Consider the following 26,478-nt stretch of genomic DNA (forward strand, 5'->3'; position numbering starts at 1 on the left):
TTCTTCTGTCGTGCGACCCGATGGCTTATGTGCGACTTGCGGCCCACGCCTCCTATTCTATTTGTTCAGGGCGGGCGGCGTGAACTCTGATTCGATCCAGGTATTCAATCCCGCCGCTGAGATGCTCAGTTGACTCCTTAACCTTGATAGGAAGATGGCTTATTCCAAAATTCGTGCATAAGGGTAAGGAACTTTGGATGAATTAATGCGAATGGGTGTAAGCCTCGCTGCTCGGAAACACCCAGTGCTGACCACACTGAGAGACACAAAAGCGCAGGTAATGCCAGTTGGCGAAGTGGCGTTAAGCATCCCTAGCGGTACGCAAAGAGAGGTCGTGATGATACAATCTACGTCCGTACCGCTCCTCGTGGAGTAGATCCCGCATCCAACCAACCCTTTTTTGACCAGGGAACGGGAGAATTCCCACTACCGCTGGCAGGCCAGCCGGGCCGTGAGCGCGGTGGGAACGGGCTTCCCAAAAAGCGAGCCCCGGCCCGGGTCAGCATAGAATGGGGGGGGACGGCCCTAATGTTGTGTTGGCCGGGTTGCGGGCGGATAAAAGCGGACGTGGGGACTCGGGTCGGGGCACAGCGTAACTAAGAGAGCCATTCCATTTAGGGCGAGACAGAATGGGCGGGCACAAGTGGTCTGGTGTCCGAGCCGATTGGTTAGACGACGACTACTGCACATATTAGATTCTATTAGCCGCCTATCCCGGAATGGACTGGGATGGAATAGAAAGAACGCGAAGCAGCAAGCAAGGGATGAGCGCTTTGTTGCTAAAGCGCATACGTTTTCTTGCTGGGTCAGTTTGTTTTTGGGGGGTGGGGCAATAAGCTTGCTTCTTCACCAGCTTTTCCCCGCCCCCTTTCCTGTCCGTCCCGACCGGCAGCAGTTGGGTCTCCCCATCTCTCCTCAACTTCCCCGGTCTTCGGCCCGAGCTGTATGAGGCAGAAACTCGTCCCACGTACGGTTCGGAGGCCGAGCCCCACCCCTGCAATAATGGTGCGTCTTAGGTCAACTAATACGAATAAGATACAGTTCACTCAACGATTGCCCTTGGGTCCCGAACTCCATATGGGGAAGGAATGTTGTTGTTTGCGAGGTCTCGATCATTTACATGGACCCACTTCTCATTCCATTTGTGGGAATTTTATGATTTATAAACCGTCCCCAACGAGCGAAAGGTTCATGTTTGAACATGATGAATCACTTCGTGCCGACCTGTTGCCCATAAACTTTCCTGCCTCATATGAGAATGGAAAACTGGAAGATTTTCTGCATCGGTGGATGAAGAATCACGAACATAAGAATTTCTGGTTTAGCATGTTCCCAGAAAGAAGATACTTTTTTCCATTCGAGAAACGAGGAGCACGACTGAAGTGGCTATACATACAAATCCATTTACGGATCTATATGCTCTGATTGGAACTGGAAGTTCCAGAACTGGCGGCTGGTATACCACCATAATGAAATTGCCTTTTATTTTAGTATTCGGATAGGATTTCTGTTGGCTTCATCGGGAGGCTCGCTTAGTTTGTTACGTCAACTCCTAAAGGATAAGTTGCATTGGAATCAAGAAAGTTTCGTTCATAATTGCATAAAAGGAGTAAAAATAGTGGCTGCGGCGCGTCGAGGGTCAACCTTTGATATCGAATAACCTTTCGAGCCTTCCCCAATGGATCTCTATCCTCCTTTGAAACCAATAGAAGTTCACTGACCATCCCTGTCAAACATAACCCAAGGTAGGATCGAGAGGAGAAGAATAGGACTCTTGCTAGTATCATAACCTCTCGATGGGAGAATGAAACCATTAGATTAGTGGAAAGAAGAAAGAATGGGAAGAAACCAGCCAACTTACCAAGAGGAAGAAATGATGACCACTTTTTGTATTATCTCGAAAGTTTTCATTGGATCTAGAAGTAATCACAACGTCACTTTTCTTAGGAGATTTCATGGTAGTTTTTGGAAACTTCAATTGATTAATGAGGTCAGGAGACTCTATAATTCGAATGATATGTGGAGAGAGCGGGGCGTCTTACCCGCATCAATCGATACCATGGTGTCGCATATACACGAAGGTTATTCTTCATTTCATCCCAAATTGGTATACAAAACCTATAAATATGGTAGGGGTGGTATGACTTTGCAGGAACATTTCACTCTGGAAAGGCAAGATGAGCTTGGCTATTTAAGTGCCAGGCGCCCACTCATCAATGCTGGTGATTGGCCTTGTATGGCCGTGTCATCTCTTCCAATAGATGTACTACCTTTGAAAGTGTTAGCTAATATCTTAATGCGGGAGTTTCTAGTAATAAGAAACAATCTTCCGTCTAGATTATTTTATTATAATGAAATGTTGGATTACCACCAAAGGTTCTGGCATGGTCAAAGTGGTGTAGAGAAAATAGTCTGTGTGGATTTGAGTCATAGTATCCGGTATGTTTCTACTCCACGTCTATGGAATACCTTAAAGTGTCTACACAATCTGGATGTGATTTCCCACATCTTAAAGGAATTTCTATCTCTCCCGATATATAATGCTGCCACTAACCTCCAAATTCCTCATTCGAATTGTATACCATTGATAGGTGAATTGAGCGACGTGCTCCTACATCTCTTTTTGCAACATCAATTCAATAGGGAGGTCCTGAGCCGGTATGAAGGTGTTCTTTATACAAGATGGGACACCAATGTCCTTCTAGCTTCAACACGCTATGATTCATATCATCTTGACCGTCCTCAAATTCTGGACATCTTAAGGCACGTAAATCTAAGTGGATTTATTTCTGTGATCGAACGTGGTGGCGGGGGCATGCACGTGACCCCTGAGAAATCTCAGATATTCCTCAGTGCAGATGGTGATGTTAGTATCCCTCAACTAAGCGAAGGTGAGACTGACTATGATAGTGAATGATTCCGGGGAATTGGATAGAGTAACCTATTCATAATAATGATGAGTATCCCCGGGGGCATGTCCTACTTTGTGAAGTAAGGTTCAAAGAAAGGGAGAGAAGAGATAGATGGATCTGAACCTGGAATCAAAGGGATCTGCGAAAGGGATTTTGAAGAATCTTACGTCCTTGAGAAAAGTTAAAAGATAGGAAAGGGAAGTAATGTCAAACCTGAAAAAGAATATGGCACGAGAGATTGAATATAGGGAGGAATGAATCGGGCATCAAGTAAACTAAGGCATCAAGGAAAGTAAGGCTTGAGGATGGAAGGGAGGAAGGAACCAATAAGCCACCGTCAGTGTACCAGTCATTGGGACAGGTGCCGTGTGTTCGGTCTACCTGCCTTTAGTACGACCCGGATGAAAAGATGCTGACTTTTCTTAAAGGTTAGGCCAAATGATTCTAAGCTTGAGGACCCATTCTATCCGGGCGTAAATGCTGGAGTTTCAGAATTCACTCTACTTCTTACTGACTTTCACCGAATATATCCTATGTGCTTAACACATTGACGTCGGCGGCTAAGCTTTCTTTCTAATGGTAAGCCGGGGATCTAATAGTCCACTTCACCCTAACAAACTTGACCTCGATATAGGTTGCTTTTTGATGACTAGTTAATAGAATAGACGGTATCTATTATTTTCTACCTCCTCTACCTAGATCTCCTTTTCCTAAGGAGGGAGAGAAGACGGTTCTTCGGGACGGAAGACATCTCTCACTCGTACATATATGGATGGGTTTTCTACCACAGAAAGGGATGAAACTGAGCAGCAGAGATTGCTAAAATAGCAAAGGGGATCCAAATTATTTCAGAACTCCAACTGAATGATGCTATACTCGAATCTGATTCTGCTGCAGCTTGAGAAGGACCTGTGAAAATGCTGATATCTCGAATCCCTATCTTATTAAAATGGGGTAGCTTTACTGAAGTACTGCAAGAAAATTATGGAAAAAAGCATAGTCGGTACTTCTTAATGCGGTACGTAAGATGGTTATCCTGACTAACAATCATGCCTTGCTTGGATTTAGGGATTAGGAATTCTTATTGGGAAAGAGATTGGATTGGCATTCAAGTAGGAGTAGATCCTATTGGTCCAAAGTAGGCATTCTTGTATCAATTAAAGTAGCTATCTTCATGAAATAAGCGCTAAGATTCTAGTTCAAAGATAGGAGCATTAAGCTCTAAATCCAGTCAGTCCAGCTGGAAGTTTCACTAACTACTTAGGGAACTAGGGACCAGACCAGAGTTATGATTGGTGTATTCCATTCCTACCGTAATTGAGACTTGCCCTCGCTCGCGGGTGATTCCTTATAGCTTGATCCATGTGATGGCTGTTCTCTGCAATGAACCACAACATGTCCATGGACTTGACAGAGAATTGAGTGAATGCACTAAAAACCAAGAAATGACATAGTGAGAACTGAGTAGCTCGAAAAGCTTGGACTTCGTATATAGAAAGTAGAACTAAAAGCAGATGAGTAGAGATTGAATCGAGCATAGAAATAAGAGAGTTTTGCTTAGCACTGTTCGGTTCGTCTTTCTTTACAAGTCAATCTATGCATAATTCTATTTCTTGCAGCACTGAATCCGCTTTTGAAATACAGATCAGGGGGCGGTATTCTTATTCCTTGGCTCGCCACTTATGAAACAAAACTAGATATTTCTTATTATTTTCTTAGGAGCTGAGCTCCGCATGCGGTTCGATTAAGATGCGACAAAACCTTATCCATTAGTCTTGGCGATGCCAGGGATGGAGGGAGTTCAGTCGCACAAGCTTATTGCTAAAGCCAAGACAGGACATAATAGCTTCTAAGTAATGCCATTGTACCCGCTTTCATCATGCCCAACTCAAAAACCATTTATCCCATACTTCTTCTTTTCTTGTTTCGTATACCATCAACGGAGTCAAACCGCTAGAGGGTCACATATATCTAAATACTAGTTCCGATCATACCAGTACTTACTTCCGTGGAGATACGAGAAAGGGGGAGAAGATGCGATTTTGTATCATAAATACTAAGGCCAGACAGACTAAAAGGGGCTTTTGGATACGAAGAAGGTTTTCACGTCTTGCTTTGGGTGGTATGCTTCCTCACTGTTGCTATTCTGCCCTTTCCCGGTAGTCAACCACCAACGAACACAAGGAGATCTGGACCTGCATGTAATGTTTTTTTTGCCAATACTCTAAAGCAGCTTCCTTACATCAACATGGGATTGCAAAAGGGAGGGAATTGAAAAAGGCGACTCCTCCTTAGTAGGAATAGTAGCTGAGGCTGCTTCAACTCATAACAAAGCTATTCCAGCACATAAGTCCGGGATGATCTGAGGTCGCTGGTCTCACATGGAAGAGATACGAGCCTCCCCTGGATAAACACCAGAACTGGTATCGGCTTCTTTTGTTCGTAACGAACAAGCAACGGATTGGGGATTGTCAACCAGGATCACCCCCATTGTAAAGAGAACATGGCACCCATTTCCGTAGGGGCTCGCAAAGGTATTATACTGGATGTGCGCAGAGAGCTAATGAAACTCCATTCCTTTTTCTCTATACTCAAGGATCTACTATAGCTTGCTTTTCCAAGAGTATTGTATTGACCTGATTCCCCAGGAAAGAGTTGATGGCATCTCAACGCAAGAAGGTAGAGAAGAATCCCTAGCGAAGATGTGCCGAGAGCGAGAAAGCCTGTCTTCCCCGAGATTATTTATTCCTCTTATTTCTTATATGAATAACTGAAATCAATCCTCACTTGTATTAACTTCATGAGTGAAGAGATAGAGAAACCCTCAATACCGGCACTGCTCCTATCAAAATCAAATAATTGGATTTGTTTCCCCACTTCCTCCACGGGATTCGTACATCGGATGAGGATTCCTACAATGGTACAACGGATCAATCCATTCAAATCAATGAAACCATTAGGTACGCCCCGGGATCTACTCTATTTTTAGATTTGCTAATGCCGAGATCCAATGCGAAAGCAAAGCGAAGGTTGTTATTCAATAGTTGTTGCCGGTAAAGGAACAGCGGAACGGGTATCTTTAGCAAAGCAATTTGGATTGGTTGAATCATATTGAGTTCCGGTCTCTTATAGGGTCTTTCTTTGTCCTACTTATAGTATCTTTCCTCCAGCCTATCGAAACTCGTGTTTTTATTAACCAACAACACATGCACTTTGTTAGAACTAAAGAAAAGGTTATTCAATCCACTAGTGCAACTGAAGTGAAGGAATTACCTATTCTGAACCTCCACAAGAAAGAGCTCATAACCACTGCTTGTGAACAGTTCTCCTCAACTGAAGGCGCACTACTTTTACTATCAGTCTAGTCTCTCGAGGGCACTCTTTCGATCTCGAACAAACTTACTTCTCCGGAAGAGAGATATTCAGAAAACCCGATTTCCAGTCCTGTCTTAAGAACCCGAATCCAAAGAAAGAAAAAAGAAAAGCGGACTAAAAGAGAACAACAAAAGAGAGATCACTTTCGACGATTGAACAACACTTTGATATCCAGATTGGAACTGGACTTGAACCTCCATATCCAGATTTCACTCCACTTTCACTTTCATATCAGGAACGTCGACTTGCACTTTCAATAGTGAATTATTCACTTTCCAGAATTGGCTCATATTCACATAGGCCAAGAAAGACGAATAAGACCTTGAACTCCCTATTTCACGTATAATCGAGAGACTCATAATATCAGTCCCTTGGGTAAATGCCTACCAAAGGGAGAAGATTACCGAACTTTTTTCTGTCTTCTTCGCTTCCTAAAATATTTAGGGAACAGGCTAGCTTTCATGTTCATAAGTTCTCTTTGTCACATACATCCATCGCTTTCGTCTTTCTTGGCTTACTCAGGTGATCTAATTAATGGGCAAGCCCCACTCAAAGCAATTCAGTCCCGGAGCTCTTTCTTCTAAATGCGGATTCAATAGCACCGGTGACGAAAGCAAAGGATATTCAATCCACTTGTCGTCTTGTGGGCCTGCTTCTTTCCGTTCTTTCTCTTCTTTTGCAGAGGTGTGTGTTGCGCCACGCATAAAAATCGTTATTTAGCCAAAGGGTGACTTTACCACTCGCTTCTGGTTCCAATGGATATGGGTTAGATGGATGGAGTCTTCCTTATTGAAGTGGGCAAGGCAAGCAGCTCCTCTCGAATAGGCTGATCGGTGATACGTGATTTTTGAATAAAAGCTAGATGACTCAGCCCTCTTCTCATCTCAAAGCTCGACTTCTGCCACTACTATTGCTTCCCTAGCCAAGCCATACTTCTCATTCTTTGCTTGAATCCATCAAAAAACAAATTCCGTCGAGTTTCCTTGCATGGGTTGATTGACCTTGAAGTCCATATATAGATTCCCGTAGTTCATCTCAACTTGACCAAATATTGAGAATGGAACAAATAGGGGAGATGGAATTCTTCTATATTGTCTTTCAACCCTTGCTCTTGCCTTGGCTTCGCCTTCCACCTTCAGCTAAGCACCTAACCCGTGGGACGGGACCTTCGGTCTAGCCTTTCTTCGGGTATGGGACCGACCTAGGATTCTTCCATCCGAGTGAGTACCGCCCTTCTGATTTGGTTTGAGTACGGGACCGACCTTCTCTTTTGTTTGTAATTGGGCTTGCCCGAAACAAAGGAACTTTGGTGTGAGAACCCACCCGAGTTGGTAACCCAACGTTTTCACCTACGATTTCTCCCTCGTCTTCTTTGCCTAGCCTTTAGCTTCTTTCTTGTCTGATCTTAGATTTCACTGTTAGGAAATAGGGCATTACCTGTCACTCTGCCTTTCTAAGAAGGCATTTCGCTTAGTTGTCCTTTCTACTAGAACTTCCCTTTAGCAGTTCTGGAACATCTATAGTATGCTTGAATGTCGGCAATTTTTCTATATTCTCTTCCTCCTCGTCCATTAGTTCAGTTCCTTTCCTTAGTGAAATCTGCCCCCTCCATCTTTCGAGAACAATAAGAGGGCATTCTCAAGCAGGCGTATTCTTCTTGACTTCCTAAGAAGACATTTTCTTGCTAACAAGCCATTCTGGCAAACAAAAGAGCTACTTCTATCAAAGAGGAGCAAAGGCCAAGCGGAACTCCTCCCTTCGTGTCTTCTTCCTTTCCAAGCTTGTTGCGGGGAATCTGGGCTCTTTTTCAGCCTCTAAGGACTGCTACTTTGATGAATGAGGCCTGACGGTCTTAATTCCTAATGCTACTCCTACTGCTATTGCTATTGTTACTGCTTTTGGGAATTGGCATCTTTCTTCATAGGGGCCTAGCCAAGGTAAGCTTTCCCATTAAATGAATGTGCTTGCGTACTCTTCGATTCCTGCGGGAAGTGTGGGACTAATTGAATTTCATTCTTGTCTGCTAAGAGAATTATTCTTCCTTACAGCTTGCATTCGATGCATCCACCGTACTAAGAGCTCCTTCTTGAAGAACCGATTCTGTAACAACCCCAAAGGCGAATCTATCTAAATAAACCTAAATAAAACTCCCATTATGATTTGAGATTGCCTTTCCATTGCGCCCCTTGCCTTTCTTACTGGATTTCCAGTTGATGGGGAAGGCTTGGCAAAGAAGTTTGTGTCGGAAGAGAAGTGGAAAACTAAGATGTTCGGGCTTAACTTAAACCTGATTGCCCTAGTAGGAGTCAGACTAAGGTTGAGGCTTGAAGACAAGCAACTGACATCTCGGATCTTGCCATTGCCAGGAGCATGGATGCCCAGAATGCCCTCGGTCTATGTCTGTCTATATAGGCTTTAAGGAAAAAGGCAAGTAAGCCGTAAGCCACAAATCAAGGCTTTTAAGGACCTTCGACAGCTTACAAATAAGCTAATAATAGATCTTTTGCGTCTTTCGAGATGCGAAGAGAAGTAAGAAGGTTTACTATTGGGATAACGAAGATATGACCATATTTCAAATCAATTTTCAACAGAGGAGATCAGATAGTAGAATAGAGAGAAGGATTTGCTGCTTTCTTAAAATGATAGAGAGTCAGGAGAGGGTCTATGTTAATAGAGCTCTTTAGATAGGGAGAGGAAAGATGTAACTAGACCGCGGAAAGAATAGAATCTTTTACCGCTACATCCGCTGGAGAAGAAAACTCAGCAAAGGAGATTCCTATCCTTTCTCTAGTTGAAGACTAATCTGGATATTCCCGAAGATGCTTGACTTCGAGTTCTTGGAGTGACAGCTTTCTTTGTAAACAAGGGTCCCTTACTCTATTACTTTTCCACTTCATTGATCTGAAAGAAGTGACAGAAGAAAGCTATGGGCATATACCCCTACCCCGGGGGAACAGGTGCCACCTCAACAGCTATATTCTAAATCGTTAAGCCTCGCAACCCTTTCCTTTGTATCGGACCTTTCCCGCTTTCCTTCCTCACTCAAACTTCAAAAAGTCCTTCCATGAATCTAGGGAAGGAAAACCACCTCTGACTTCACCAAGTCTCCCTTTCTTTGGTCGAAGGCTTCAGGTCAAGATCCTTTTTCCTATCTATTGAAGATGCAAAGAGAGATGCTTCTTCCTCTTCAAGTTGGAAGTGCAAGAAGAAATGCGGTAAATAGGAGTTCCATCTACCACGCACTCGCCCCACACTCCAGCTAACTTCAGCATCCATACTCAGCTAGGAGGAAGGTGCCGGGGACACTATGAACACACATGTACTTGGTTGACTTCACGTCCCGTCTCACAACCGGGTAAGATCAAATAAACAAACAGCTTGCTTGCCCAATCCCTATTGAGAGGATTTCTTGAGCTTGAACTTCCTTTTGTAGCTTTGCTCACAAGGACTTCTTTTCATCCGCAATGAAGCTTATACCACCACTTGGTCAGTAAGGCCTGATTAAAAAAAGATCAATCACCCCCTTCCCTACTTCAATGGAAAAGGGGGAATCGCCCTTTCACAGCCGCCCCTCCACAAAATTTATACCTATCGTTTTGCCTAAGATGATCACGAACGAAGACAGAGAATTGTGTAGATAGGAGGAGGAAACGAACCAACCCGAAAAAACAAACAAAAGGGAATGAGAGAAATATCGGAACGATTGAGGAAAGAAAGAGAATGGCGGCCCCTTTCCTTTCGCCCAGGGGGCATCGTCGTCGGGGACAGGCTTCGAGGGTTCTTCCATGTCTAGATATAGAGATAGATGATGATAGAGATCTAGATCTTTCTATAGATAGATCCTTTGAGAAATTTCTATTGATCCGCTTTCAAGATCTATGAACAAGAGAGATCCAAAAAATCTCCATGTAAAAAAAGAGATGAATAGATAGGGCTGAGCCGATAGCAGGACTAGGTACGATGATGGGGCGAGAGAGGGAAAAAACCCTTCGGGATGGATCGGGAAAAGTGACCTCCGGCTCAGCGCACGACTTCCTTCCCTTCGCATAGCTTAGGTGACTCCCTTCCCCCTTTCTTTCCAGAATGAATTAGCCCAACACGACGAATCCCGCCCTCCTGTCTTTCTTTCTCATTGAATGAACCACTGCCTAGGACGCCCCTATGCCTATGAATTCAATGATTTAAGGGCCCCGGGAGGAAACTTCGGAAAGAAAGCCTACTGGTTGGTCTGGTTGTCCCCCGGCGGTGCCCGGGCGGGCCTCAGTTCAATCTTGCCGATTCTACCTAGACATGGCTCAAAATGAAGGGGTAAGGCCAAGTGTTCTTAAAACAAAACTCGAAGTGCACACTTCGGAGCACGGTCTTCCGTTAGGTCCTTTACGGACGACGAAAGCCCCTTGGCTATACTCTACTCTTCGCCTCCGGCTGTTCTGTTCTTTTCTTTTGGCCCGGCGGAGCTGAGCTGGGTTCCATTACACTCTGTAGGAAATGCATAGACAGTCCACGCAGCAAACCAAGGCCCTGCGTGCGCCGTACGTACCGCCTACGAATAATAGGTAGCCCCACCCCAGGCAGAATTTGTGAGCCGTGTAATAGGCGACCATTTCGCGCAGTTCGGGGGGCACTTGAATAAGCCGCCGGCACCCGGCTGCGTCTTTACCCCTATCCAATTTTTGGGCCAATTCCCCCTTCGTACTACCAAAAAATGAGATTCTTACTGAATCTGAGTTTGCTGCCCCAACCATTACAAAACTAATACCTATTCTGTTTAGTACTTCAGGTGCTTCTCTAGCGTATAATGTAAATCTCGTAGCGGATCAATTCCAACGAGCCTTTCAAACTAGTACTTTTTGTAATCGACTCTATAGCTTCTTCAATAAACGCTGGTTCTTCGATCAAGTTTTGAATGACTTTCTAGTCAGATCGTTCCTGCGTTTCAAATATTCAGTCTCATTCGAAGCTTTAGACAAGGGTGCTATTGAGATATTGGGCCCTTATGGTATCTCGTACACATTCCGACGATTGGCCGAGCGAATAAGTCAACTTCAAAGTGGATCTGTTGTGCGAAGAGTGCGTTATGAACCGTGGCCGCCTACCTGCTTTGGTTGGTGGGGGTGGCTCCTCCGTTGTGGGTAAACGGGAAACCCGACTCTACGAACCCGAGGAAAGGCTGCACAGCTTCCGTAGGGGCGTTAATACCGGAGCTTTTTGTAGTGCTAGCAGGAATGCAAGTGAATGAATCCAATCCCATCCCCTTTAAAATCGGCGAGGTAATACCTTATTGAAGTAGGGCACGCTACGACAACACAGGACTGCTGAGGTGGGGGCTTGCTGTCTACTTGGCGAGCCTTCACTGCCCCCTTCTGTAACTTCCCTTCTTTCGTCCGTCCATGAGGCAGTCAAAAGAAAGAGAGAAAGGGGCGGCTATAACGCAGGAGTCGTGGCGGTTGTATGCCACAAGGTCCCTATAGACAAGGGGACAAGTGAATCATCGCTTTTGGGCGCAGGCAACCCTCTACCATCCATCCCATTGCATTCCTCTCGTAGAGTACTGTACCGTTTCAGACCAGATACATCTATGGAAAGAAAGGATTTCATAGAAAATCTGCATTTTTCTATTTTTTTTTATCCCCATGCATTCCGTTATTCCCGTAACTATGGATTGATTGTCCCTACCTAACTAAATGGTAGTGGTCTAGGGAGCGCAATTGCTAGAGCACGGGAGAATGAAGAGTAATGATTTAAGCAAGAGCAGCCGGACGGACTACTATAGTCAGTCTAGTGACTACTATAGTCTTTTCTTTCTTTGTAGTTAAGTAATAATGTTTGGTATAGCAGCCTTTCCGAGCGAGTCTCTGGGATCTCCTGTAAACCCCCATGATGTGGTAAAGGGAGGATATTAGGGGAAGCAGTGAGTGGAGATTCCCCTGCGGAGAGCCGGATGAGGGGAGACCCTCACGTCCGGTTCGGAGGGCGGGGATATCCCGACCCTACTATCATTATGCCTTTGCAATGTTACTTGGTTCAACTCCATTTGTGACCTTTTCTCATATGTTGGACTCTCTATCTTCTTGGGTAGATTCTAGATCGTCTTCCATTTTGTTAGTGAGTAGTTTTCTTATTAATAAGTCAAGTCAAGAGTAATAAGAGAACTGTAGGAGCTTGCCAGGATGGCTTGGTAAGCAAGCTACCTATTATGTAGGCGCCAACTCCCAGTTCTTTCTCTTCTTTCTTTTTGATTTTTTATTCTCGTTTTTTACTAAACGTACAGTCTCCTTTCCGGGGAAGGGGTAACATAGACGGAGGCACATGTAGACAGATACAGACTTTTTCAATCTTTTGCCTATGCGAAGTAGTTGATCCCTCCGAGGTAAGGGCGAATCGAGACCGAAAGCGACTAATAAAATAGCATAATCTGAACACATAGCTGAACACATAGTTTAAGTAGAAACTGTTAAAGCTCCCTGGTCTCGAAACGGCCGGCTTTGGTTCAGCTCTCGGGGCCACCTTACACACTAATAAAATCGTCAGCTTCCTTCCCCACTCATCGCCCTCACTTTAAGACGAAAAATCCAATTCGATTCAAAGATCAGAATCATACCTCCAGCGGGCAAGGTCGGCTCAAGAAATGGAAGTTGTGAGATGGAAAGAAAACCACGAAAAAAGAACTAAATTAGGGATCAATCCATACGCGGCTTGCCTTCTCCCCTTCCCCATAGTAAGCCAGCCAATAGAATAGTACCCTAACTTAAGAAGTTCTCTTAGCTAGCGCATGTCCATTAATGTGACCACCGCATGCTCCTGCATGAGTTTCATGAATGGTTTGTTTTCAAATCCTATCTCTCTAGGGAAAGGTATCTTTTTTCAGTTCGAACAACGGTATCCCTACCTGGCAAACTATCCTCGTTTTCGAAGTCCCTAGTTTTGTCCTCTGCTGTAGTATTCCGGTTAGTTGACGGCTTCCTTCATTGGAAATCTAGCCAGTGCTTTCCATTAGGTGTGCAATGAAGGATAGCCTTGCTTTTCTTCTGATTCTGATTCAGTCCAAAGATAGAGACAAAAGAAAGGTAATTATTGAATCGGACTTGGCCTCTTTTTCGGCATGGGCAAAGGTTTGGCAATTCCACCATTAGCAAAGGTTTAATCGGTTGACGATATCCTTGGCGAAAGGCACCTGGTGAGAGTAGCTGCTGCTGCGCTACCTCCAACTATGAAGTTCAGCACATGAACAATACAGAGTACTTTGTTTCCAAAAACAATACAGAGAACAAGACCACAAGAAAACAATTTAAAAGAACTACTTTTAGGCAGCAGCATCTGGACAACAGGCTTAAAAGCTTCCAGAAAAATGATAGCACAGACATCCGAAACAATTTTCCTAATATTTCTTTAACTTGACCTTTTTGCAGTACATCTAACAGCATATAGGGGAATGCCTTTTTTATATTACATTTGCACCAAACCAAGCTATTCTTAATACTAATTCCTTTGCATAGATACTTTCCAAAGTGCTGAGAATAGCAATAGAGAGAAAACGCTGCAGAAGATATCACAATTGAATTAATAACCTGGTACTTGTTCATAGATTTTCTAGCATCTTCAATAAGCTTTGATTCTTACTCAAGTAGTTTGGTTTGTAGTGTCGTTTTTTTTCTTGACTCTAGTAGTGTAGTTAGCATGCCTTCCGTTCCTTGCTTGCTTATGCACTTTTGAATTAAAGACGACCTTTCAATTCATTATTGACTGGATAAAGTAGTATTAGTTAATATAGGCTGATTCAGACAAATCAAAAATAAGAGACAGTCTTTTTCGATACTGTATGCTGGGACAGACCTGTAGGTGAGCACAAGCACATCCAGCCTTCCACCTCTTTATACTTATGTTTAGCAGTGTACCTGGTCTTACTTCTTTTTCAGTTTACGCTTGTGTCCCAAGATTGCAAGTTCGAAGAAGAGTATTGTATTGACCTGAATCAAGTTGTTTGCCTACCCGCCGTTATGTCTTAGCTAGGAATGAGCTGTGAACAAAATCGAAATAGTTGTTACTTGAGTCGATAATGACTTTGTGTCGGTTTGCTATTTTCTATAAATTGGACTGGTACCATGTATTGTAACATAAGCTTTTGTATAAGAGCTGAGATGTAGTTAAGATTACACTGGATCCTCTCTCTGTTTTGTTGCTTCCTTCCATTATCTCCAACAACTGGTATCAACACTAGGAACCTTCACGGTTAGGGTTGATTTTCTTAGACCACTATGAACACTTGTAATTGGTTCTTTCTACTTCAGGCATGTTTCTCTCTAGTTAGTGGAAGAGTGTACAACATAGGGATTGGTATCAGTCACACATTTAGGAAAGAAAGTGAAAGGGGAGGGCAAGAGCGGTTCGAAGGTCAATGAAACGATAAAAAACCACCAGGTCGAGTTTGCTTCTCCCTTCCTTTTGGTGTTTAGGATGTGAAGTTTATATAAGAAGAGAGGAAAGGGGAATTGAGCTAAATGGATAATTTCATCCTGGTGATGGGCTATTCCAATGGGCATGCATCTGAGATATGGGCTTTGAGCGTAGGAACGCCCACCTTTACAAGAGCTCAGTTCTAAGATTGTTTGCGCGCAGGCACCACTACTATTCTGTCTTTTCTTGTTATGCACCCGGTCCTAGAAATATTTTTTTTTCTGATCGGAGGAAGAGAAATAAAAACGTCACTTCGCTCGCCTTGGGGGACCTAATTAGGAGCTGATTGATTTCTTTAATAGATATGAAGATGCCTTGAATGAACCCAAGCAAGCCGAAATAGAATACTATAAGTATGAAGTGGACATCTATGGTTTAATTGGAAACATCTCTTTTCTATTTAGATTTTGCCAGTGCCTCCCTTTGTGGCAGAGCGAGCGCCTTGACTAAGATAGATTGACTCTTTCATTCTTTTTTTTAATTTTATTCTGGTTCCAATCATTTGAGGAAAACCCCCTTTGGCATCAATGAAACTCTGTTATATAGGAGTTCAAAAACCTCATTTCGTTTGAGAGATAGTGGAATTTCTTCTTTCAACACGTACATCGACGAGGGTGTCGATGACTTGAGTGAGGAATGGTCATGTGCTAGAGACCGTACCTTTGGAGTAAGACCTCCACAAGGGGGTGTGCAGTTTAAATGTAAATGACGAGCATGGAGAGGCCAAGGTCATTTGTAATTAGGTGCGGCTGATGCAAGAAGACTGGCGAGCTGTCCATGGTGAGAAAAGTTGTGATGCTACTGCAGGGGGCATCCTGGTGTAGTTGAGGGCGCAGAACTTCTGTGCGGGTACAACTGACACTTAAAAGACCTTCCGTGTAGATGAGTTCTCTTGAGTGAGACTAATCGAGTTACGAAGAAACCTTTGTGATGGTGCTGTGCAGTTGGGTTCTCTATGGAGGAACTTCGTTGTGGGGACCAAGGGGTCTTCTTAAGAAGAGTTGCTTTGATGAAAAGAGTGTAGCCATGATGGCAAGTCAAGGTGGGGCCCTGTGAAGGCAAGCCTTGTGTATGTTGGCGTGATGACGAGAGAAAGGAAATGCCCAAGAACAATAGCTGTCCGTAGCACACCCTGCAATGACTTCGACCAGCGGACCAGCCTATCCAATACCCTACGCCATGACCTTAGAAGTTCGTACCCCATGATATTCAATGACACCCGTAGACATTTGATCATTCATACCTCATAGTACGCTTTCTTTCTTTTTTTTGGACTTTGAATTCCAAGCGAAGGAAGCTCAGTGAAAGATAGACTGGGATTTGACAGCAAGAAGAAAGCAATCATAGTACGCGGCACACACCGCTGACGAATGAGATTGATGTCCCAAACCAACACAGGTTCAAGACTAAGTGCAGAACCAAGAATTCCGTGGATAGAAAAGTGAGTGCTTCCTCAAGCTTCATGAAGGAAGGGTCCAAGGACCTAAGCGACAACCTCTACGAAAAAGAAAAACCTATATATAGATAGTGGTATGTGTTCGCTGACACTAAATAGACTTGGCTCGGGGCAGAACTGAGTGGCTAGGCTAAGTTCCCTAGTCTTCTATTGGCCCACCCACCCCTACGACATGGAGGCGCTTACCCTTCTCCAACAAGCGTTCCACCACGCGGCGATTGATTACCGCTTTCCGTCTCAATCCGTTCTAGACCAAGCCCCTTCTCTGATCGGGGGAAGGTCATTCTAAAACATCAGATCTCCCATTGATGCTGGTCAAAAATAAGTTTATCCACCTAGAATATATGATAGGTACCGAAAGATTGGATGTCATTTCTCAACACTAGGCGGGACGAGCAGCCCTATACCACGTGTAGCCACACTCTAGTGTCCTTTTCTACTTAGTTGGACAGATCACTTCAGAAAATCGTATAAAAATCAAGCAAGAAAATGGATGCGCTAACGTGCAATGGCTTTCACGCTAGTTGCTCAAAAAATCGTATAAAAATCAAGCAAGAAAAAGGTTCTGGCAGGCTGCGTGGGACTGTAAATCCTCTTTCGCTGGCTGGGCCCTTTGGACTCGAAATCCAAACGGAGTGAGTGGTTCGATTCCACTCTCAGAACGAGACTGAACGAAATAAAATGCAAGTGAAACGAGACGAGAATCAAATTGTAGGCTTCTTTCCTAAAAGCGGTGGTTCTCGCCTCCCCGTGCCCAAAGCGGGGTGGGCGACAGCGCTGCGGTTCTTTTCTTTATCGATCGGGTAGATCCATATGTTCTGAGGGGGGGACGAGGTGTAGCGCAGTCTGGTCAGCGCATCTGTTTTGGGTACAGAGGGCCATAGGTTCGAATCTTGTCACCTTGATGTGGTATTCACACAATGGGGCCGAAGTGCAAAGCCCCGCAGCCTATCCGTGGTCGGGAAGGCAGGGGTATTAAAAGTGAAACTTGGCTTGCGTGTGCATGCACACAAAGGAGACTGAGTTGGATTGCAAAGCCTCTCAGACGGAAGGAACCTGTTTTAAAAACCCCTTTCTACAATCTTGAGAAATCTCACGCAAGCAACTACACGCCGCAAGTCTTCGGTATTGTTCGCAAGGAATTTGAAAAGATTGACTCTGCTTTTTTTATTTTCGAGCATGCCAAGCCTCCAGTAGAGCGGAGTTCTGTGCATGAAGTAGGCGCAGTTTACAAACTAGTGAATGGTCAAATGAATAGGCTCGTTTCATCAGGGGTAACCAAGGAGTAAGAATGATTTGATAAAGTAAACATTCCCTTTGAGTGCGGTTCCTTTAGAACAAGCTCTTCCCTTTTCAGATTGCTTCTTTGGGCCACTTGAGCATCGACTGGGCAAGGTTGGATTCCCTCTACTTCTGGTGGCTACTATTTCTCAACAATGTTTTTTCATTTGATCCAATAGCCCTCCGTTAGATAGGAACAACTTTGCTAAATACTGAGAACTCTCGAATAGAATATGAGAAGGGAAAGATCCTTTACATAAGGAACTATTGATCATAGGCGTACACTCTGAAAAGAATTGAGTGAAACTCTCTTGTTTCATCAACTTTGATATCATTAGCTGTCTCTGTAGCTGGCTCTCATGTCTGGTGTTCCAAGTAAAAACTTTTCAACTAGCTGGGTCACCGCTGTTTTAAACCCTAACTTGGAATCAGAGCCATAAACGAGTGATTCGGTCGGACGGACGATTGAGTTCTTAAAGCTTGGATCGGCACTTCTTGTGTTGAAACAAACACGCTGTTGCTAGCGCCCTCAACGCTCTCTTCGATCCTTCGCAAACATAGCTCCTTCCACGGGAGATAACTTTCGATCACTTTCATCTCAATTCGTTTCATTGGTTGGTCGAGTGGATGATTAGACACAGGTGGAGTATTCAAGTTGTCCCTACTTCAAGTTGTCCCTACTAACTAACAGGTCTAATTATCGCTGGCTCACAGGCTCCTTCAAAGCAAACATTCGCAGCGCCCCTCACATTCAAGCTCTTGCTTTGTCCTGCGGCCTGCCCTTTAAGCAAAAGCAAGATCTAGACAAGAGTGAAAAGCAGTCAGAATATTAATAATCTAAAATGGCCTTCCTTGGTTGTGTAGCTAATCCCCCTCCTTGACAAGAACAGAATTTTGCATCTTCAAACTGTTTATGGGTGATAGCCTCATTCCCCATTAACTCACTAGAAAGCCCTTTGAATAAGCCTCAGGAACACCCATTCCTTTCGGATCAGGGGGTGGTTGTTTTAACTACTCGTTCGGGGAACATTAGACAAAGTTACTTATTTGAGAAAGTAAATGAACCTGAAATAGGACCTATGTGATAGTTTGCAGCATGAGCATGTAGATGCTGGTTATGGTATCAGATCTGAGGACCAAGAATTTCAAAAGGATAGTATTAGACTCAATAATAAGCTTTCAAAACATAACTTCTCATATTTGGTCTGTGGGCTACCATGCTTAAGCTTTCTTATCTTACTCTTTCCACTAACGTTAGGACTTAGGCGAGCTGCTGAATACAAGACACTTCTTTCTCGGCCGTGCGTGGTCTTCCCTCGGGGATGGGAGAATATAGAAGGTGGGTGGGTGGATCTCTATTCTCCATAAGGATAGGGTTGATTTGATTGGCATTCACGCCTTTTAGAAAGAGCCACTCAATGCAATTCTCTTTTAGGCGAAGAGAGTATGCCCAACTGGAGTGGTTTCCGCCTATATTCCTACTAATGTAATCTCCATTATAGATGGACAAATCTTCTTATCCGCGGATCTATTCCATGCCGGAATTCGACCTGCTATTCATGTGGGTATTTCACTTTCCAGAGTAGGATCAGCGGCTCAAATGTGCCGCAATGAAACATGTAGCTGGCAAATCCAAATAGGAACTAGCTCAATTCGCAGAGTGACAAGCCTATTATTCGCCTTTGCTCTCGATAAAACTAGCCAGAATCCATTGTTTTTATGACGGGAATTGCTTAAACAATCCCAATCAAACCTTCTCCCAGTGGAAGAACAGATAGCTACTATAGCTACCGGAACGATAGGATATCTTGATTCGTTCGAAATTGGACAGGTCAAGCTATTTCTGGACTGGATGAGTTACGTAAACACCTCAAAGATACTCATTCCAAGAAATTCGATCTTCTAGCCAGCTTCTAGCCAGGTGGATAAGGATGGAATCTGGTATCCAAGAAGAGGATGTTGGACATTCTTCATCCCGGAGGGCCGGGAAGAGGAGAGATAGCATCACTCTGACTTTGCCGGAAGGAGGAAAATCCAGAGTTGGCTTTGGGAGAAGAGAAGGAAGCTCTCAGGTTTAGTGATTCATACCTGTCCTGTCTTTTGTTTCCAGGGTTTCGATTTCTGGTCCAGAGCTAGTCTACTTATTTATTTTATACGGAAACAGAATTTTGCATATTATACGGAATTTGTCATACCAGGTTTTCCTAGAGTTGAGGAATTCTATCCATTCTAGGAAAAGCACTGGTTTGAGAAACTACACTACAGGAAAGTACTAAGGAATAGGAAGCTGCTACTTATACTTCTTATTCTTGTCCAAAGATGCCAGGCCGAGACAGAAACCCAACTAGTGAAATAGAACGGATCTCTCTAATAAACTGGGGTTCTTCTCTTCGGGTTGCTGGTATCCTTATATGGATCCGTCTTGTCTCCTCGGCTCGATAGGCTAGCAAAGTCAGTTCGTTGGATTGGTCTGTCCGGTCAGTCAGTCAGGAAAGCACGTCAAGTCATTTAATAGCTCTGGTCCGGTTTCTAACTCGGTGAATTGGTATGGTCTGGAGGCCCGGCAATGACAATAGCAGACAGGTCAGTTGTTCAAGTCCGTCTGGTTGATAGGTCAGCTGGTATAGAATCTTGTCTGGTTTCTGAAGTCGGTAAAGTCCAATCAGTAGAGTGCCAGTTAAGTTCCTCAAGTAAGGATCTTTGACTCCTCCAATTCGGTAGGTAATCATAATAGTCTCGGCTCGGAATGCGAAGATGCTGCTAATCTGTTAAAGGGATCTAGATCGCATTTATTTGATATGCGTCCCTTCTTCAATCCCGGATGTGTACCTGATGCCAGGGAATAACGTAGTTCTAAAGTAGTGACTCGTGTCTTGGAGGTCGTCCATCCAAATGTTCCTCTTTGCCATTGCCCGCGTCTACTCCTATAACCGAATCGATGGCCTATAGCGCCATGCCATAATGAAATTCTTGATCATTTCTTTGTTCGTAACATGGCGTAGTGTATCACTGGGTGCCACAATCCCATTCAATTCTTGTCCATTCAATACCATGGATATATCGATTTCTATTTTCAGAAAGCTCCTATTTCGATTGATATCTCTAGCAAATATATGCGTAGCGTATGTCAAGATAAAGTAAATCAATCTGTATGACGGCAGGGAGCGGAGGCAGCTTCAACTCAAGTGAGGAGCAAGCTTACCTCGGGCAGGTAGATTGATCGGCTCCTTCATATCTTGGGATTTCGCTTAGGCCACCCAGGCCATACCATAGAAAAAAGATCTGGTTTCCTTTCCCTCATCAACCTGCTGTTCTTTTATTTCACGAAAGAATCTTTCCGTCCGTATTGAGCAACTCAAATTCCTAGAAAGCCGTTGGTGCACCCACCCAGTGAGTAACTACTAATGCAGTGAGTAACTACTAATGTTACGAACAAAGAAACTTTCAAAAAGTGGACCCAACAAGCAAAGCAACGGATTGGGCTGCACTGCCTTTCGGCGTTTTAGTTAGGCGCATCCTCTTGCGGGATGAAAATCTGCCATAGCACGCTCCGCGCCTTTGAAGGAACATTTGCTCGATGATGGTCCTACCCTACGCGGGCTTACTAACGATGGCCAAGCACGCAGTCATTCCTGTTCTATTTGATAGGGGAAGCAAGCTAGTCAAAGAAGAAGGAAGCATGGGTATAGGTAAGTCTAGACATATTTACACGGGCGTATACTGAAATAGGCATAAGGCCGCTAACGCTAAGGAGATAGCACCGCTTCTTTGTTCGTAACTAGGACATGTATTGATGCTAGAGGCAGACTCCTAGGACTTATCACTCCTTAGATGAAGCAAGACAAGAGTGAGTCTGCTAAGGGACAAGTATGACTAAAAAAATGATGGCAGATTTTTATGGAAATGATTGTATTTGAGTATATTGTCTCATTGGGTTTGTCATTATCGATAGCTATTCTTGTCGCCGTTAGGGCTGGCCGGATGATCCATCACATAAATGCTATTAATGTTGAAACACAAGTAACCGATATATCCAAAGATGTTCTTAAAGAACAAATCATTTATCAATTGGAAATACTCTATAAAGTCTATAGAGATACTACTGAGGGTGTGCAGTTACCGGCAGGAGTCAATCTCCAAGAAGTAAGCACACATCTCTTTTTTGTAGACGAGAGAGTGAGCCTTCTAAACATTATCTACTGTGATCTTATTGCAAAGGGAACTGGAAGTGAATACTTTGGCCAAGTTATACAATTTCTTCTGGGATAGCTTGTTGTGGGGCTTTCCGAAGGGTCGTTCTAAGAGTGGTCTCTTTTCTTTAAGGTTGCATATATTGTCGGAGAAGGGAGGGATCCAGGCCAGGTCTAAAAGTGCCGAGTTGGGTTTGGGACAAGATCAGGAAATAGTGCATCTTATATAGTGGGTGCCAACTTGATTGCTGCTGGGATTGCTTGATAGGAAACTTTGATTGATACGAGTAGATGTGAATGAATTGAAATAGTCAATAGTGGTGATATGATCCCGGTATCTACACTCGGATCTACTTTTGCTACCGAGACTGCTGCTACTGTAAAAGCATCAGGAATGTGTCAATTCACTGAATAAAGTGCTCTTTCCATTTATTTATGGATGAAATCACAAAAAAGAGAAGGAACCACCGATTCTGCATCAAAAACAGGGGTTCTGGAGCCAGTTTCTCAAATCGTAAGTAGATCCAATCCAGGGCAGTTGATAAGTGAGGTTCTCCGGTCGAATGCAAATAAGCCAGAGCATATCTCTTGTTTCGAGGAAGAAACAAACATCCTGGTCTCAATAGATCTTGATTCTATGCATGCGTCAGACACATCACGAGCCAGAACAAACGAGTGCTTTCAACTCACGAGCCGGAGCAGACGAGTGCTTTCAACAATAAGCAATACCCGAGCTTCCTTCTACCAACCAGGATTCCAATACCAATTCCAATCTGGCACATCACAAGGAAGTAGCACACCAGAAGAACCAATACGAGAACCCTTCCTTCCAGCCAGAATCCGTCTTTCTTGTCCTTTGCATTCGAGGAACGGGATCTGCCTTGTGGAAACAAAAGCTATTTGTTCGAGTCAAGCAAGCGGATAGTCAGCTAAGAATACTGGAAGAGAACTCTCTAGCCCTGCACTTAAACTAGACTAGAAATCCGAAAAAACACTAGTTTTGGCCCATAGCGAAATAGAGTTTTTCTTCTCCGCGGACTCCCCATGCTTGGCGCCATAGGCTTTAGGACTTTTGGCACTAGGGAATCATACTTTGATCAGATCCGTGGACAGGCTCCCGAGGTCAAATCGGATTATGGACTTTTCCAGCTAAGTGAAAACGCACTTCACTACTAGCAAAGAAGTCAGCTTAGGGCAGGGCCGGTGGTAATCTCAGATAGGAACTTGCCGGGATCCTTCCATACCTGCCATCCACCACTACTACTGATCATTTCCCAGAACGAGCCATACCTTTTCCTAGAATGAGAATATGGCTGAGGACAAATAGCGGTGCCTAGCTTTAGTTTCCACACGACACGATGGATCTATCACTCTCTTTAGCCAGGCCATTCTCTAGAGGAGAGTTCCGAGAATGAATTCCAATCTGGTACCAATCGTAGAAATCGTATTGTAGAGTTCTTCTCACGCCTAGCACAGCTACAAGCATTCCTCGAATGCAGAGACAAGACGGAGGATATCTGATCCCGCGGAACATCTGCTACCAACTACGGATTACCTTGTTTCCATGAAATCCATGTTTCTGGCACCTTGCCCCCCTCTACCTACGAAATTCTGATTCCTATGGTTGAAGAAAGTACAGTGTTGTCAATTCAACCTGAAAAAAGGGGAATAAGTTGACAAAGTCAGCTTGAATATTACGGTATGGATCAAAGGAAGCTATACCCGCCTTGATTTCTATCAAACTTATTAGATAGTAAAGCAGACAAGTCTGAAATGGAATGTTTGATCGGTATATGTAGGGCTCTCAAAAGAGAATCTATTTCAGCATAGTTGATTTTCAGAAGCCAACTAGAACTACGAAGCTGCCGTATAGTTGATTGTTCCCACCAGTTTCATTCTCATCTGGTCAGTTTCACGAATGCAGGGATTTACTATGACTCTCAGGTGTAAACCTTGGTCGTATACAGCGGTGAACTAGCTAAATATAGCTAGAGGAGTAATATAGCTAAATATAGCTATAGGGCATTCCACAGAGGTGAAATTCTCTCGGCAAAGCAGAACAAGAAGCAGCAGAAAGCAAAACAGTATAAGGGTCGTTCGGAGTTCCAGGCACAAAACAATTCTACAGAACTGGGTATACCAAACAGTTGATCAACAAGGCAAATATCCACTAAACCAGCTAAACGGCTCACGAATTGTTTGGAATGCGACGGCAAATGTGATCTCCCAGCAATATCTCGAGTCCAAAACCTCACCCATCTACATATATCATCATCTGCGGCAAGAACATAGCAACACCAAAATCCTACCAGCAACTGCTGAAATGCACCCTCCTCACGACAGCCAACCATCGATGGTGTCAGACTATGATTCAGTTGCTGTACTACTCCTCTTTGTTCTGTTTCATGTTTTTGGCGGTTTCGTTCTTGTGTCTGAGTCCGAAGAAGACGGTGGATGTTGATCGAGTAGCAAAATTGTGCTTCCTGTTGCAGGATTTATGTATCGTGCCGTGCGTAGATACGGACGACATGGAAAAAAATCCAGGTTTATGTATGACATGCTCTTTCCTTCCTTCATTCGGTGACACACAGAGGTGGCAGAGTCTTGTTCCTGGAGTCGCTCACAACTTTTGGGAGCACCGAGATCCTGAATAAGATGCTGCACGAATTGGCTGAGGTGTTGGGAGCCCCCCAATAGAGAAGGACGATGCGGAAAGGGATGATGGGAAAGTGACAAGACTGGACTTCGACTCGTTTAAAAAGAGTTGTAGCCATACGGAATTCCAATTGGAATGGACCCATCTCATGATACAAGTTACCCTGGATTTCTTTCTATTCCTATTTCGCTGGGCAATTCTAGTTTTTGTTATGATGATCTCATGGATAGTAGTATTGAGTTCTATAAATAGATTGATAGTAGGTTTTAAGATAGCTTAGCCCTTGCTATGATTCAATTTGTATTGGAGAGGAGGGGCGCCAACCCTATGGGGAATGTAGCTATGCTGTACTTCTTCCTACTAGCTAGGGTGCAGCACCTGTTCCTAGCTATGATGCTGCTCCTGTCCGCCCCTTGATTTATCACCGCTTTGGTCTTTTATTGGTCATTGATTTATAGACGGGAGGATAAGTACCCTGGCTCGACCCCAGATATCGATTTAGCATTCCATTATAGGATCTCCGAAACGGGAAACAAGAAAAGTAATCGAAATCGTGTGCCAGCGAGACATACGAAATTCACACTTTTTGACTCTCAATCCACAGGTGGAGATACCAGGGGTGGGTTTTCATGGCCTATAGTCTCCCCTGCCGATGAAGCATGAACTACTTGTTGAAATTGCGGATCCAAATCTTGCATTTCTCCTTTACTCGTCAAAGGCCTCGTATTGTTATTCCCATGATTCATGTGGGCTATCTGCTCTTTATTGTAGGGTCCTACTCCCACCTATCCTTAAAAAACACTGTGAGTGGCTCATACTAATCAAATGTACAAGTAACTGACCCTTATCAAGCTTTCCACACATAGTGTTTTGATCTAAGATTGCAATTCTTCCATGTTTCCGCAGTAGCATATTGTTCCATGGAGCTAGGGTCCAAAATAGGAATCAACAAGTGTTTCCACGACTCTACCACCCGGCCAATCCTGTTCCACCGAATCCCCTCCCTTTTTCATGGCCACATATCTTTATGGCTAAGGAGTGGGAAATCTTTCTCCTGCTACACAAATCAAATGTTTCATTTCATCCGGGAAAAGCCACCTCTTTCTCCACAAACAATGTCTTTGTCATTTGATCCTGTTTTTATCCGTTAGATAGGAACCGCTTTGCTAAATACTGAGAACTCTCGGATAGAGTATTAGAATGAAAAGACCATTAATTATATAAGGAAGAACCCAGGGTTCTAGCCCATTCCCATTCCTAAATCAATAATTCGTAGTGCTTTTGCCTTTCTTGCGTACTCCTGGTGAACCAGTTGCTAGCCATATGTTTAGGAGGCTATTTTCTCCTATTAAGTAAGATTCTTAAGCTTAATAAGCCCAAAGATCGAAAAGTACGGACCATTTTGAAATAAAACCGGACCATTTGTAAATCAAAATAGTCTAGCTACTCTCTTCTCTGTCTCCTTCAGAAAAAGAAAGCTAAGGCAATTGGTGTTGAATAAACAAAACCACACCGAACCAGTCAGGAGTTTTCAGAGATTATGCCCAGCGTCACATGACACCACTTCATTGTATGCAACACGAGGAACCGATCAAGAAAGACGAAGCAGACATGCACAAGTTCAAGAGCGAGATCAGACAAGCATGTATCAGAACACCAACGTGATCAAGGCTGCAGCTGCTGCTGTGAGGACTAACGTCTCAAGGGAAATCCGGCAGGAACTGAAGGCCACCGATCCCGACCGATCGCGCGGCACGGACGTCGAAAGCTCCTCCATAGTCGACGGGGGCACTTCACTTGTCCCGGGGCGGCAGCAGCAGGAACATGCGCAACTGATTTCAATTAGTACACACGAAGTATGATCAACGATTCCGCAAAGATATTAATTCCAATGTAGTGTTCAAACAATCAAATGGATGAGATGATCAACAATTGCTCAGATTAAAAAACTAGAAGGTACAGTTACAACTTAATAGATCTGTGCACTCAGAGTTTGAGAAGACTATATATATAGCATCCACATCACCAGGACACTCGATACTGTAATTAGTAGGCAGTTATAAGTTAATAGAACAGATGCTGCGAGTAGAAGAATTGAATCAATAATCAGTTTTATCATACAATCAAGTTTGAATCTGTATTCCTATAGCCCTA

General features: G+C 43.8%; 1 non-coding gene and 1 pseudogene across 1 annotated transcript; both read left to right on the top strand.

Annotated features, from left to right (window-relative positions):
* Positions 1–842: 842 nt before the first annotated feature.
* Positions 843–1,851, top strand: LOC123091232 (cytochrome c biogenesis CcmF C-terminal-like mitochondrial protein; annotated as a pseudogene).
* A 15,176-nt stretch (positions 1,852–17,027) lies between these two features.
* On the top strand, positions 17,028–17,102 carry TRNAP-UGG (transfer RNA proline (anticodon UGG)). Its single transcript has one exon. It is a non-coding gene; the product is annotated as a tRNA-Pro (tRNA).
* The last annotated feature ends 9,376 nt before the right edge of the window (positions 17,103–26,478 follow it).

Source organism: Triticum aestivum, chromosome 1B, assembly GCF_018294505.1.
Source record: "Triticum aestivum cultivar Chinese Spring chromosome 1B, IWGSC CS RefSeq v2.1, whole genome shotgun sequence".
Classification (NCBI taxonomy): Eukaryota; Viridiplantae; Streptophyta; class Magnoliopsida; order Poales; family Poaceae; genus Triticum; species Triticum aestivum.